This window comes from Scardinius erythrophthalmus (genome assembly GCF_964197995.2).
Source record: "Scardinius erythrophthalmus genome assembly, chromosome: 23".
Classification (NCBI taxonomy): Eukaryota; Metazoa; Chordata; class Actinopteri; order Cypriniformes; family Leuciscidae; genus Scardinius; species Scardinius erythrophthalmus.
Genome location: NC_138243.1, coordinates 28,200,649 through 28,215,256, shown reverse-complemented (window position 1 = coordinate 28,215,256; position 14,608 = coordinate 28,200,649).

Below are 14,608 nucleotides of genomic sequence, written 5' to 3'. Positions count from 1 at the left end.
GCTCAAAAGATTACATTTTGTGTTATTGAAGCTGGGTCGGGCTTTTGTGGCACTGATATTAACAGAGTGTTCGGCTCTCAAAGTGTTGGATGACCGTGCGTTCAGCCTGACTGCAATACAGGCTCATAAACAATTGATCACAGGACCATGAAAGGAGCACAACAGCGCAATATATACAGTGTTTGCAGTGCAGCAAAATATTCTTCTACATCATATTCTGCACATTATTCAGATACAAATATACAAACTTCATTCACTTTAATTATTTGGAAACACAACAAAACGGTTCTATTTGTTACCATTAGTTTACTACATTAGGCTAGTTAACATTAAAGGTGCTGTATATATATTTTTTTTGACTGTAAGCACAGGCTCACATGCTTGTTTCTCTGAAAATCAATGCAACAGCCAGTTATTCAACTATGAAATGCATGTGTGTTTCCTGACAGAATGTCTGTTTTTGTTTTTGTCTGTGTGATTTGCCAATTTACCCAATAGTATTTCAACCCCCCCAGGTTGCTAGTTGGCAGAAAACCCAGCGTATTGTAGCCAATGAAGCCAGCAATCAAACTAGGTCAGAGATCACAGATTCTACCTGACCTAAAAAGCCATGGCCTCCATCTAAAAAGCTCTATGTCCAGAGGCATTTTAAATGGCTTGTTGCCTTCTATTGTCAACTGCGCAAGCTCCTGTTGCATGTCCTCAATCTGGCAACAGGAGAAACAACTCTCTCCAATATTTTGAATTTGGACTGCAGTACCCATTTCAACCACTAGCTGTCAATTTCATCAATTTAGTCAATTTAAGAGAAAACATACTGGCGGCTAGGGCTTCCCCCTAATAGTCAACTAAAGGCTTAGTAGACAAAAATAGTATTAGTATTAGTTAGTTGCAGAAATAAAAACCTGGTGGCGATGTCACATAGTCTGTGAGGGACAGATTGTTCACGGCAGTTCTTGAGGTATTACATATCGAGCACGAAATCCAAACGTTTCCCTATCATCCATCAACCTCAAATATGGATAATCATTTGAAACATGTTAGTAGCAACTTTGCATGGCCACTTGCTCTAACGTTAACCTAGATAAATGTCCTCTATTATTAGGCATATATTGTACCACTTTACTGCATGTCATGGAGGCGCCGACGCGATCACTCGCATTTTTTCCTGACAACAGCAGAAACATCTTAAAATAGGGTCTACTTTTATTTGTGTAATCTCACAATAATAAGAAAATGTTGTGCATTAATGGCTTAAATGAATGACTACTAATCAACTTGAAAAAGCTTTAGTAGGGGCAGCCCTACTGGAAAAAACATGCAAAAACCGCTCTAATCTATTTTAAAGTTTCAGTAAAACGATTTCTGAAAAACACTATTGATTTAAACACGCCCCTCCCTTCATTGCTCCGCCCCCAAAATGCATGAACACGCATTGCAGTGGATGCCTCTTTATCATAGCTGAAGCTAAGCCAAATAATGACAAGAAAGAACAAGAAATAAACATACAGTACACAAGAGTATTTACAAGCAAGAGTTAATACAATCTGACATTAATTCTAATCATAAATGGCATTTTCCAGGCTAGTCTAGCTCATTAGCATACACATTCTAGAGTAACTGAACAAGGTTGGTTCTTCTATCTGCACATTCATCTTATTGAATGTTATATGTTTCCTTCAGGTAATGCAAATCTAGTTTTATCATTAATAAATTCTGTTAACATGGCTGAATATATTAGTGTTGAATTTCTTTACAAACTGCCTTACAAAGCATCTAACAAACTAAAAGAAAAGATCCTTTGATAGCAGTCGTTCAAAACATGTCCTTCCCACTGTGGCTTCACTTTGCAAGGTTGCAGTTATAATGTTCATGGCAGCGTCTTGCTGGGCGACGCTTTTCTCAATTATTACCACATTCATGAACGGACTTCTGCATTAACAAGTGTTATTCAGTTATTCAGGCCTCTTGTGGACAGCTCGATTGTTTAACGCTAAGCTCCGGTTTATTTTTGAGGCTGTTTTCCTCAGTGCTCTGAGGGTATTTTATGAGACAAAGAACACAACAGAACAACGCGTTCAGACTACTCTCTCACCTGAGGGACACATCGTTATCACAGCATGTTTCTCACTGAAACTGCATTCATTGTGAAAGCTACCTTTCTTTAGTTAGTCCTGATTGACTACAGCATAATCACTTATTAATATTTCATTGGTTCTCTCTTGTTTTGTTCAAAATTTCTTTGTATGACAACCTGGCCAATGTCGGCACAATTTGGCATGTTTAATTGCGTTATCACAAATAAAACAATTGACTTTAAGCACAACTACACAATATGCTTACAAATTTTTAATATTTGTTGAATTAAGGTTGAGAATGTAAATTTTCCTACACCTGACATAATTTTTGGCCACTAGATCAGCGAAAGTACAGATTCAAATGAATCGTTTCTAAATAATTGACTCAAATGAACTGAACTGAAAGAACTGATCCGAAGAATTTGTTCGTTGAATCAACTCATTCAAATGGACTCGTTTGAATCAGTTCTTTTGAATTAATTATTTAAACCAGTTCAGAAATTCAAAATGATTAGTTAAGGAATCAAAGTCAATTTTAAAGATGGGATAGTAATCCGACACAAATAGAAACACCTGGCCATATCCAAAAAAAAAAAAAAAAAAAACTCCATGGTAGTCTCATGATAGTTTTTGATTGATGGATTGGGATTGACACATGCACACACCGGCTTGCCAAACACACACAGAACAAGTGTCATTCTCCGACTGGTGTGAAAATTCACAACTCATAAGAATCAGCCAAGAATATTTATCCGACCTAATTACCATCTTGGTTTCTCGTTCGTTCTCTGGCAGTGTTGAGGACCATCTGTTTGGATTGGAAGGTCAACATCTAACTGATTATACTCTCACTTTTAGAAAACGAGTGCTTGCAGCTCTCACTCTATCCTCAGACGCCAAACTGGCTGTCGAAATTACCATAATTCCCATCATTCAAATGCTATGCAAATGTGTGGTGAATGCTGGCAACACATCAGCATTTGCACCTATAAGGAAGGTTACAGGCATCATATATGTGTTGACAAATATGAGTTGATAAATCAGTTGAGCAAGCATCACGTCTGTAGAACATCACTCCTACGATGATTGTTCTAAGCATGAAAAGAACAGCTAGATATGGATATTAAACATCCTCAGACGATTATTAAACTACTGTACACTTTGTGATTGGATACACCGGATTTTGATGTATTTAAACACATAATAGTATATAAATAAAGCAAACATGGTTGTACCGCGATACAAACGGCAAGATGATCAAACCACAGGAGAAACTTATTGCTTAGATAACTCCGCAGGAGAAATAAAAAGACGCAAATGAGTCATACAGTATATATAGTAAAAAATATGATCATGTTTTACCATTACTTTAACTCATCAAAATAATTTTACCATTTCAACTTAATTTTTTTAAGGTTACATGAGATTTAATTAGACAAAAAAAATCGTTCAAATGACTTATTTAGGCACTTTGAGTATACTTCAAATCTGAATTTAAATTAAGTGGAGATTTTTTAGTGTATACGGTTTACAATAAGGTTCCATTAGTTAAAGTTAGTTTATAAAAAATACAACCGTTCATTTGTTGATGTTAGCTCAGGTCAATTAAATAATATCAACAGATACCATTTCAGATTTTAATAATGATAAATGTTAAAATTAACCAAGACTGGAAGTATTTTTCATTGTAAGTTCATGTTAATTAATGTAGCCATCTAATTTTAACAACTTAATAATAACCTTATAGAGTGTTTCCGTATACAGTATAGTGCTATAAAATGAATGTTGATAGCAGTTCAGATCATCTGATCCTGTAAAAACATGATGATAAAACAAATCTGAGACAAATGTTTCCATTTCCTCTTCATTTAACATCGATAAGAAAGACTTGAGAAAGTAAAGAGATCTCACTGGAGATTTTCTCACCTACATGATGGTACTGGTATGCTAAAATGTTATTGCCATCATGGTGGTGTTGTAAAAAGAATGTTTTTTTTATTATTATTATTATTTGGCAAACTCTACTCGTTGCTCTTAACTCCGTCAGACCTCATAACACAGCAACTCATTCAGTGGATGCTGCAACATGCTATCAGAGTCACAGTAATGCTTCACCAGTCCCCGTGAGACTGAAAACTGATCATTTCAGCGGCACTTCCACATCTAATATAAACAAACTTCCTTAAATCTCTGGATCACGGCTCTGGCTTTGCTTCCACATATTACGCCGGCTGGGATTTTGTTCCTGGAAAGCTCTGCTTTAGTTCCCTTGTGCTGCTGTGCTGGATAACAGATGATAACACGGGTGAGGAAGTGGAAATAACATTAAAGGTTGTTTGTTATTGACACACTGCATCTGCTATGCCTTAAGATGGGTAAGTAACACATGTAAAGATGACACGGCAGCACAAACACACACATACAGAACACTAACATAAAGAAATATATACTATACAGAGGGGAACTGCCAGAGAGGGCCCAAACAAATACAATATTTAATAAAAAGTCATCAGTTGTAATGTTATTTTAGGAATTATTTTAGAAATATAATATAAAAAATAAACATCTAAATCTTTTTGAGGAAATAACCCCTTCAAATCTGCCTTGTTATTGCTAAGATTATAACGCGTTCCGCCCACTGGGGAACATGATAAAAAAAAATAAAAAAAAAAGACGCTGATAAAATAGTTAATAAAAGTTGATGCATTGCTTACATTGAATTTTGTTGGTTTTGTGGCCAGTTGTCACCATATTCCACTGAAATGCACACACCGGTTGTGTGATAATGCAATTATTCTATTTTGGTGATATTTGCTTGTAGCATTTCCTGTCAAAGGAAACATGCAGTATTATAGAAGAGGACGCGTAAGCTTTTTTCCTGATGAGGGAAGGGGTGAGAGGGCCAAGTTATAAGTGTCACGGTTCGCTACTGATAATATAAAGCAAAAACTTGATTGTTTATATCGCCACAAAATGTAAATACTATATTATTGTCCAACTGTAATCTGCTAAATGCAACTATAAGGCCATGAAGATATTAAGAATAACATATTTTGAATATTAAAATCATAATTTTCTGTAAAGCTGCTTTGCAATGCAAGACAAGCCACTTTGGATAAAAGCATCTGCCAAATGCATGGATATAAATACATTATATAAAAATTTCACTGTGTTCATTTTGTACTGAAATGAAGCTGTCATATAACAGGATGTCCTTTTAGAAGCTTGACGGCTTAACAGTTATCTATTTTTAGTTAATAAATGCTGTTGCATTTATTAAAATCCCCCTGTAGTCAATAATTGTATCCCTTAAAACTCATCTTTGAACACAAAATGACTTATTTAAAAGTATTTTCTTTTTGCCTTAAAATTGCTTGAACATAACTCTAAACTCTTGCCTCATTATATGCGGTTCTGTGAATATGTAAATTAGCCCCGCCTCCACTCACTCACTCCAGCTCAGAGATCCACTCGTTGACGATCACACGTTGATCTGATTGGTTACAAGGTAGTTTGTGATGTCAGAAACACCATCAGCCTATTGTTAACAAATGAGACTTTATTGTAAATGTTACCAAAAGATGCAACATAATTTGTTACGAGACTATAATGACATTTGATGGTATGATGCATCTTAATGCAGCAACGTCATGGGTTTGAATCAGAATGCATGAATTGAAATTTGGATAAAACTTTGGATAAAAGCATCTGCAAAATGCATGAAAAAAAATTAACTTTGTTACTGTAACAAAGCTGTCATATAACATGATGCTTTTTGTCCTTTTTGAAGCTTGACGGCTCCTGCTCACTGTCTGTTTCCTTTGTATAGACAATGACAGCGTGGGCAATGTGCTAAACGTCTCATTTCATAATTCACAGAAGACAGAAAGTCATGCAGGTTTGAAACGACATGAAGGTGAGTAAATGATGACAGCTAGGTTCATTTTGGGGTGAACTATCCCTTTAACTTGTCATAAAACCAGAGCTCTCAGATATAGCAAGAGTGATTTCATGTTTGATCGAGAGGGATTGGGTTCACAGTTCACCGCACAGCACATCTGAGCCGAGACGTTCTCGAAACGGCGGTACGACGAGGGAGAAACACCTTCATGCTTCGTTTGAGGGACAATTTGTCAGTCAGAAAGAAGTTAGCAAATATTTTGAGGGCAAAAAAACTGATTCCACCAGCAATTACTTGGAAAGCGGCCCGCAAAAATATTTACAGCGGCGTAGCAGCTTGAAGAGTTGTGCATTACCTCTTTAATTAGTTGTTGCTGTTAATTACAGTTGCTAAGAGCGTGTCCCATAGCAACTGCGGCAAAATGGCCTGTTTATTTAAGAGTCTCTAATGCTGCTTAGCAGATAATTGTTCATTAATATATGGGTTTGTGCATAAATGCATGACCCGGCCTTTGCTGCAATGCTCGCTAATTCAAATGACTTTTCGCCAAAGTCACACAAGTATGAAGTGTGCATGAAAATAAGGTCTCTGACATGCTAACAATGAAAACTATTAGATGAGCGTCAATTCATAAATAATCCCGGGAAACACAGTAGAAGGGATTTGCATAGATGTCATTGTGTGTCAACAATGGACTTCATTCATTTATGATAAACAAACAAGCGATGCCATTTAGAGGGCACTGTATGCTTGGCCTTTTAAAAACAGGAAAGGTGTTGCGTATAATTACATATCTGAATATGGATTGCTTTTTCTTATGTGATAATTGGATTTACTCTGAAGTGGGTTTATAACAGCCCACGTTGACAGCGAGCCATTTAGGAGAAATATGAATTGCTCAACCTACATGCGGTTCTGAATAATCACGATTCTTCAATGCTGTCGGCAAAACGCTTCTGACAAAATAAACATAAGCAAGGGTTCTGCTGGGCTGCAATTTACTTTTATAGATGTCTGTTTTCTTCCCAAACTACAGCGTTTCAAGAGCACGACATGGAAAACATTTTACGGATGCGTATCAGAAAAACGTTAACAATTGCAGACTCCCACCCCCGTGATCTATTCGTCCTGTGCCAAGAGCCGCCGGTCGAGCCGAGGGATTTCATGCATATATATATATATTGCTCTCATCTAAACACGGCCACTTTTGAACTTGTTCCTGGAGGCATTGCAGGGAAACATGTACTGTAGGAAAAGGTGCTTTAAGCTAAATACTCGTTCCTCTCGGAGCGTAACAGTCCGCTGACTGGCAAATGAATCTGTGACTCTCCACTGAAGCATTATCAACACCGAGCAGCAGTTTATCACACACAGGCGAAGTAAACAGATGTGCCACAAAGCTCAAAGGAAATATCTGGAAGACCTTTCATTCTTTGTATCTCAAAGTTATTATTAGTGCTGTTTGTTCAGTCTTCACTATTACTATTGCTCAGAGTGATGAGATCCAGGTATTAAATTAAATCTATTGGCAACATCCTGAAAAAAACCCTAGCAACCACCCAGAATACCCTACCAACTGCATAGCAACACACTAAAACACTATTATAACAACTGCATACAGTAGCAATCCCCTGGCAATTACCCCAAATACCCTAGAAACACCCTGGCAGCATACTTAATCTTAGCAACCACTGAGCAACAACTAGCAACCCCCCAGTATATGATAGCAACACCCTGGCAACATCGTATAATATTACTGTGCAATGGTGTAGCAATTATCCAGAATACCCAGGCAAATACATAGCAACAACCTGACAGCATACTTAATCTTAGGAACCACTTAGCAACAACTAGCAACCAAACATTACACCATAGCAACTGCATAGCATTACCCTGGCAACATCATACAAACATCCTAGCAACAACTGTGCAAAGCCGTAGCAATTACTCAGAATACCATAGCAACTATATAGCAACACCCTGATAGCATCCTATAACATCCTAGCAATCACCTAGAATACCCTAACAACTACATGGCAACACCCTGGCAGCATATTTTATCTTAGGAACCACTTAGCAACAACTAACAACCAAGCATTACACCATAGCAACTGCATAGCACTGTGCAATGCATAGCAACCACTGTGCAATGGTGTAGTAATTGACCGTTCGCAAAACCCCGCCCTCGAACGGTCCTCGTCCAATCCTAGCTTAGCAACTGTAACTAAGGAGAAGGACCTCCGTCAAACATTGCGATTTCAGCACATGGTGAAACGATACGCCTATGGCACCTGCAAGTCTGACACTAGGTACCCCAAAAGTTTAGAGGGAGGGATTTTTTTCGCCTTTCCAAAACCCAAGACACAAGCGGAAAGATGCCGACAATGCAGACCTCACTCACAGCTAAATGCCTCGAAGATTAATAAGCATACATATGTCAGCGTATATAATATATAAGCGTCAGTCACGCCCGTTTCACATATACTCCGTAGTCCGTTTACAGTGGGGTTTTTTTTTTTTCACACCCGTGTTAACAGGTAAAGCTTTCACACTGTACGCGGATGCAGCAGTCGTTTCTGCACCGAGTCTATTTTTGCTGTGCTGCACGCGCTGAATTAAAGTGACAGCGCATGGTTCTTGGTCAAAACGAACACAGATTGACATGAAAATATAATAATCTCACCATAAATGCATTTAATAAAATAAAATGTAGTAAACTCACCATAGCCTAAATGTATTTTGGACTTGCAGACTTGGAGGAGTTCCGTTTGCACACAAGCACACACACACGACTTGTTTAAATACATTTATATTAATAAATAACAATAAATTGTTGTTGTACCAGCAATATCTTCAAGTTTTGTTTTTTACTGTATTAATCTCAAATGTCATGATTTGCCAATGCAAGAGAGTAACAGTTAGCCTACTGGCACCTTTTTCCCCCACTTCAAGCACTGGCCTCGATTGTTGTAATATTCCCGTCTTTGCTTATTTTACCATTTTGAACATATCCCTCCACTGCATATTGCAGCCCTTTCTGTCGTGCCCTGGAGGATATGTCTGCTGCATTACTCCAAAACCAATCACTTATACCGGTATGGAGCTCAACCCAGCCATGTGTCTGTTTCTCAATTGTTTGACGGGCGTAGTAACAATAACTAGGGGGCGTGGCTTTTGCGAACGGTCAATTACCCAGAATACCTTAGCAACTACATAGCATCACCCTGGCAGCATACTTTATCTTAGGAACCACTAAGCAACAACTAGCAACCACCCAGAATGCCCTAGCTACAGCATAGCATCACTCTGACAACATCCTAGCAACCACAGAGCAATGCCCGAGCAATCACCCAGAATCCCCTAGCAACTAAATAGCAACAGCCTGGCAGCATGCTTAATCTTAGCAACCATGAGCAACAACTAGTAACCACCCAGAAGCCCTAGCAACTGCATAGCAACACCCTGGCAACCACCCAGAATAACATAAAAACGGTAGAGCAAAACACTAAAAAAAGAATGGCATTATCTTTTGTGCAGACAAACATGTTCATTCAAATATGCATAAATCTACTGCAGCTCAAATGAAATGAAAACACAAACTCAGCATGTGAATAATGTCGCTTCAGAAGCGCCGTTGATCATTTGCATGAGTGTCGTGTCTGCAAACATTCTTCACTGCATTACATGATGTGTCACAGGAAGCCCTCTGGACCGTGAACGACCCACAAGATGCTTTAACTCTCCCTCATTTTTCTCCGCAATAAAGAAATTACCTTGTCAAACCAAAAAGAAAATAAAGCAAACTTCTCAGGCTGAGGGTTAGTGGATGAAGATGGCCAGAATGAGACAGCGGCTCGTTTAGCATTATTGGCTGCGGGCTGTTCTGAACGTCTGCATCATTACTCTTGGACATACATAAGTCAGTCCAAACGTCTGCAGATCATTCAGAGTTCACAACCTGAATAATGCAAGAAAGCATTGCAGCACAATGCTCTCTGTCCGCTAAAGTACATCCATTCAGGAAAACGTGCCTGTTAAAGGTGTAGCCTTGACATGTCAATCACTGGTTATTGCTTCATTTATGACAGATGTCAGTTCAGAACGAGTGCATGAAGGCCGTGCACGTTACATTTTCACCAAATTCATGGCTGTGTCTGAAATTGCCCCATACCTGTAAATAGGGCACTTTTTGAAGGGACAGCCATTTGTTGTGGTGTCTGAAACCGTAGAGGACTCATTCAATCCCACAATGCACCGCAATAACAAGTGTCCAACTGATACAGAATACCCATATTGCACTGTGAGAGTCGCTCGTCGAATGAATTCCCGCGTCTCACCAGTAGATGGCGCCGTTGCTGAATCATCCATCCATCCATTTTGCAATCCGCTGGTCCAATGTGGGTACAGTGTAATATCACACAGGTATGAATTCCTTTTTAATTGATTATTAAATTGTTTAATTAAGGTTTATGCAAGTTTCCATGACAAAGTTGAAGATAAATCTTTTCATTACTACTAGAGCTGCTAGTTTGCTAAGTTTCCAATGATTATTAAACAACAAGCACAAACTACACAAAAGCAGAAGCCCGTCCGAATTCACTCACTCGTTTTCATTCACTCCTTCAACTGAACTATATTAGTGTAGTGATGTAGGGAATAGTGAATGAGGGTATAGGGGGAGATTTCGAACACAGCTCATGTCAATCTACGCTACCGTTCACGCAGAACCCCTGTCAACGTCATAGTGGTACAAACCACATCATCAGTCACAGGAAATGACATGCTGAATTGTAGTCAAATATTGTAGTGCAGTTTGACAGGAGTGAGAATATGTGCTTGTTACTTTGTTACTACTAAATCAAGGCACTGATGTTTGTCTACAGAACGACCACTGGCTCTGCACGCATATACCTAAACTCACTATCATAGACTTATGTGCTCTCCAAAATCTTGCATTCTGCAAGTGAACGGCGTCTTGTGGTGCCATCATCCCAAAGAGGCACAAAATCTCTTTCCCGAACCTTAACCTGGACTATTCCTTTAGCCTTTAGCCATCTTCAGGAAACTGCTAAAGACGCATCTTTTTTGTCAACACTTGACCTGTTAATAAAAGCAGTTACTAATCTGTTATTATTCTATGTATTTATTTGTTTTATTTAAAATAAGCTGGACTAACTGGGACTGGTCACAGCACTTGCATTTTGTTGCCCTACTGTTAGTTTGATTGCTTTTATTGCTCTCCTCACTGGTAAGGATAAAATCGTCTGCTAAATGATTAAATGCAAATGTACTAATGCTGAAGATCATTTAACAATCCTCAACAACATGAGAGATTTTCATAACACAAATATCCAGAAATACTCTTGACAGTGATTATAATGAATTTTGACATTTCTGACAGATAATGCCTTGGAGTTTATTTTAGATCTAATATGAAGCACGAATACTGTCACACAAAAAAAAAAGTATTTTAAGAATGTGTTTGATTCAATACGCTTGTATCTGTGACTAAAGGAATATGTGATGTGCTTTTATTTGTAGGCTACAAATTAACAGAAATAATATGTTTATGCCAAAGTTTCTTCGCTCACAAAGTTTTCGTAAGTAAAAAAAAAAAAAATAATAATAATAATATATATATATATATATATATATATATATATATATATATATATATATATATATATATATATATATATATATATATATATATATATATATATATATATATATATATATCTCAAAAACCTGCAAAGCTAAAAATCTATCTATTTTTATAAACAATAAAAGATTGTTTAAAAATGTAACGCCTTTCAAACTTTTTAAAAAACTTTCCAAGACTTTCAAAGTTTGTCTTGATGAACTTTTTATTTTGAGTTAAAAACGACTGGTTCTTTGAATTTTGATGTATTTTAATTCTGCTTTCTTACATTCAAATTCGAATTGCAATTTGCTTACTGTTTGCAACCTCAATTCAAATTCAAGAATTTAATTGTAATTTTAAAAGGCATTCTCAGTTAAATTCAGAAGGGATTAAAGGGATAGTTCACCCAAAAATGAAAATGCTGTCATCATTTACTCACAAGTTTTTCCAAACCTTTCTTCTACTGAACACAAAAGAAGATATTTTGTTGATCTGACTTTGTTAACATATTAACACATGCCACAACTAACCAGACAAGCAACGGATGTAAAAGACCATTTATAGTAATGCTCACAGCAACAAAGCAAGTGTACTTGCATTGCATTACTGTGCGGATTGTAATTCTAACTATCTAAAAACACATGAAGTTTATGTCGCTAGAAAGCATGTGCATTCATTCATGTATGTAGAATGTAGGAATTTCTTTTACCAGAGTAACATGGAAAAGTGTGGGGATATCAGTGTGAAGCTCTGATGACTCTGATAAAGCACATGTTCGTACGGTTGAGAATATTCGCCTTCAGAAGTGCCTGGAGAACAAACGATCGTACTTTAATACTTCCAACCTGACCAGCACTTTCATCTATTTCAAAAACTCTGGAAAACAAAAGGAAGCCCGGGACAATTGGTTATTGTATTTCTTGAAAAGAAAACCATAAAATTGCACAACGGCTATGACTGTATGGAGAAAAACAAATTATAACTCTAAAACCAATTTAGGTTTCTATTAACGTTCCAACTTCTGTTCAGCTTCTGAGTGTGGAGGAATTGGTTTTTGGGGGGGGGGGTTCTGCAGCTGGAATTTCCTGAAGCTCTCTTTAACTGGACTGATCGCTCAAAAAGATTCATGATTGTACCTGTTATCCAGTCCGAGTTGCCAAGACGGGTCAATTATCTGTCTCAGCCAGCTGGAATGCACCAAAGCTCAAGATGCTTGTTTGTGTTGTTCAGGCTATATTTAGTTTGCTTATCACCACTGAACAACACTGGATTCAGTGCATGAGGGTAATTTTCTCATGTAACTTCTTCTCAAACTGTAAAGCAAGAAAACAAAAACACCAAAATGGCCATTGTTTATTGTCCCCTCAGTTTATTTCAAACCTGTGTGACTGTTTCTTCTGTACAACACAAAAGGAGATAGTTAGGCAGAATGTTTCATAGGGGTCTTGATGCACCCTTTTTTTTATATGCACAAGGGATACAAGTTAAACAACTTTATTTTAAACACTCTTTAAAATAAAGGATGCAAAAGAGGAGTTACACAGCACTGCAATAAAATAACTACTTTGAACCTTTCAGTGAACAGCCCGGTCTCACCCCAAAACGTCACATACTGACGCGTCTTGACCAAACGGCAATATACGACGAAAAGGGTACCCCTAAAACGTCCACATGAGACGAAGACAAAAGCGCACCAGCAGCGCCTCTTAGCGGTACCCTAACGCATACCTAAACCTACCCATAACCCGAATAGTCACATACGGACGTTTTAGGGGTACCCTTTTCGTCGTATATTGCCGTTTGGTCAAGACTCGTCAGTATGTGACGTTTGGGGGTGAGACTGTGTTACAGCCAACAGATCTTAAAAGAAAAGTTTTGCCCTGTTTACACCTAGTATTAGGGCTTTGACTCCGAACTTCATTATTCGAATATAATTCGAACATTTAAAAAAGAGAATATTTTAATGAATATTAGGTAGCCTTTTTCACGCCTGGTAAAGTTGTGAATCGCGAGCTCATTAGCAAGGCTATTATTGGTCATCTGGGCTCCTGTAGGTGACGTTAGCGCCAATTTTGGTTAGCGCCAAATCCTACAACAACCACGCCTGACGAGGAGTTCGAAATCTACACTCCTGACAATTTGAAAAGCAACGTGTGGCGCCACTTTGGGTTCCCAAAGAAACAGGGAAAAATCACGAGTAAGGACAAAGTTATGTGTAAAATATGTAGGACCAAACTCACATACCACGCGACGACCAGGAACATGAGAACCCACCTGTCAACACTACATCCCGGCAAGCTGGAAGAGGAGGAGGGGGAGGGATAGGGGTCTTACTGAAGGCATTTAATGGTCGAAATATTATTAATAAACATTCGAATATATCTGAATATTAATATATATTTTAATATTAATATTAATAAACAAACAAACTTCGAATATGATTTTTGGGCAAAAGTCAAAGGCCTGCCTGGTATTAAGACGCGTTTTGGTCGATTGGATCACAAGTAGACAAGGGAGACACATTCCCGTTTACACCTGTGTATTAATCTTCTGTCCACTTTCAACCACTTCTGTCCTGATTTCTTCGAGGGGAGGGTCTATCCGGGGTAAATGAATAGGCTTTTTCAGATCTTTCGATCTAATGGGCAAAATAAGCTTACGCAATTTACATATGAATGTGCCTGGAGACGACAGAAAACATACAGAGAGAATCTGCTCTGAGCCGCGAGATCACGCCGAACGCTGTGAGTGTGTGTTAGAAATCAGGAATGGTGAGAGAACATCGTGCTTGGTACGGTTTTCTTCTTCAAACCAAACTTGGTCTTCAGCCGACAAAGTTTAAAGCGTGATTCCCATAATGATTTTGCGTTAGATCAGTAAGGTGGAGAGTAGGCGAATGAATGAATGATTCAATGACAAATACATTGTTTTAACAGTCCCTTGTCGTCTACTGGTGTAATGGTGTAATTGATACATTCTTTAGAT